This window comes from Neophocaena asiaeorientalis, unplaced genomic scaffold, assembly GCF_003031525.2.
Source record: "Neophocaena asiaeorientalis asiaeorientalis breed wild unplaced genomic scaffold, Neophocaena_asiaeorientalis_V1.1 scaffold722, whole genome shotgun sequence".
Classification (NCBI taxonomy): domain Eukaryota; kingdom Metazoa; phylum Chordata; class Mammalia; order Artiodactyla; family Phocoenidae; genus Neophocaena; species Neophocaena asiaeorientalis.
The window spans coordinates 937,340-939,548 of NW_020175686.1; positions in this window are offsets into that span (position 1 = coordinate 937,340).

Genomic DNA, 2,209 nt, shown 5'->3' on the forward strand with positions numbered 1-2,209 from the left:
TTTTGTATCCATTCAGCCAGTCTGTGTCTTTTGATTGGTGCATTTAATCCCTTTACATTTAAGGTAGTTATCGATATGTATGTTCCTATTACTATTTTCTTAATTGCTTTGAGTTTGTTATTGTAAGTCTTTTCCTTCTCTTTTACTTCCTGTCTATCGAAGTTCCTTTAGCATTTGTTGTAGAGTTCGTTTAGTGGTGCTGAATTACCTTACCTTTTCCTTATTTGTAAAGTTTTAATTTCCCATCGAATCTGAATGAGATCTTTGCTGGGTAGAGTAATCTTGGTTGTAGTTTTTCCCCTTTCATCGCTTTAAATATGTCCTGCCAGTCCCTTCTGGCTTGCAGAGTTTCTTCAGAAAGATCAGCTGTTAACCCTACGGGGATTCCCTTTTATGTTATTTGTTGTTTTTCCCTTCTTCTTTTAATATTTTTTCTTTGTATTTAATTTTTGATAGTTTGATTAATATGTGTCTTGGTGTGTTTCTCCTTGGATTTATCCTATATGGGACTCTCTGCACTTACTGGACTTGGCTGAGTATTTCCTTCCCCATATTAGGGAAGATTTCAACTATAATCTCTTCAAATGTTTTCTCAGCCATTTTTTTTTTCTCTCTTCTTCTTCTGGTGCCCCTATAATTCGAACATTGGTGCTTTTAATGTTGTCCCAGAGGTCTCTGAGATTGTCCTCAATTCTTTTCATTCTTTTTTCTTTATTCTGCTCTGCGGTAGTTTTTTCCAGTCTTTTATCTTCCTGGTCACTTATTCATTCTTCTGCCTCAGTTATTCTGCTATTGATTCCTTCTAGAGAATTTTTAATTTCATTTATTGTGTTGTTCATCATTGGTTGTTTGCTCTTTAGTTCTTCTAGGTCCCTGTTAAACATTTCTTGTATTTTCTCCATTCTATTTCCAAGATTTTGGGTCATCTTAACTATTATTACTCTGAATTCTTTTTCAGGTAGACTGCCTATTTCCTCTTCATTTGTTTGGTCTGGTGTGTTTTTACCTTGCTCCTTCATCTGTTGTGTATTTCTCTGTCTTCTCATTTTGCTGACTTACTGTGTTTGGGGTTTCTGTTTCGCAGGCTGCAGGTCGTAGTTCCTGTTGTTTTTGGTGTCCGCCCCCAGTGGGTGAGGTTGGTTCAGTGGGTTGTGTAGGCTTCCTGGTGGGCATACTGGTGCCTGTGTTCTGGTAGATGAGGCTGCATCTTGTCTTTCTGGTGAGCAGGACCACGTCCAGTGGTGTTTTTTGGGTGTGTCTCTGAACTTATTATGATTTTTGGCAGTCTCTCTGCTCATGGGCTAGTTATTTGTCATGGTGTGTCCAGCACTGTAGCTTGCTGGTCATTTAGTGGAGCTGGGTCTTAGCATTGAGATGGAGATCTCTGGGAGAGCTTTCCCCATTTGCTGTTACATGGGGCCTGGAGCTTTATGGTGGACCAATGTCCTGATCTTGGCTTTACCCCCTCAGAGGCTTAGACCTGACACCTGGACAGGGTACCAAGACCCTGTCAGCCACATGGCTCAGAAGAAAAGGGAGAAGGAAGGGAGGGAGGGAGTGAGGGAGAGAGGAAGGAATGAAGGAAGGAAGGAAGGAAGGAAGGGAAAGAGAAGGAAGGAAAGAAAAAAATAAAGTTATTAAAATAGAAAAAAAAATTTAAAAAAAGAAGTAGAGAAAGAAAGAAGGTAGTAACCAAACCATAAAACAAATCCATCAATGATAACAAATGCAAAAAATTATATTTTTGGGAAATCTGAGGTCTTCTTCCAGCATTCAGTAGGTGTTCTGTAGGAGTTGTTCCTCATGTAGATGTAGTTTTGATGTATTTGTGGGGAGGAAGGTGATCTCCATGTCTTACTCCTCCACCATCTTGAATGCACCCCCTAAAATTTCTTCAAATTTAAATGATGTGGTTATTTAAAGGCCATGTTTATATTGCACATACTTATAATATTGAAATGAGTTTTAAAAACAACCAAACAAAAAAATCCCCAATAAAACCAGTGTTTATTTCCTTAGCTAGAATGACATACAAACAAAAGTGTTAATGATTTTAGATCATCTGAATGATAATATCTATTCTTGTGACAACCAGTCCAGAAGAACGTTGAAGAGTTAAAACCGATAGTGTTTCTTAAATATGAAAATAGAAATTGACCATTCACTTGGTTCATGAGATCATTAAAAGATTCATGGAGTTTATTTTATA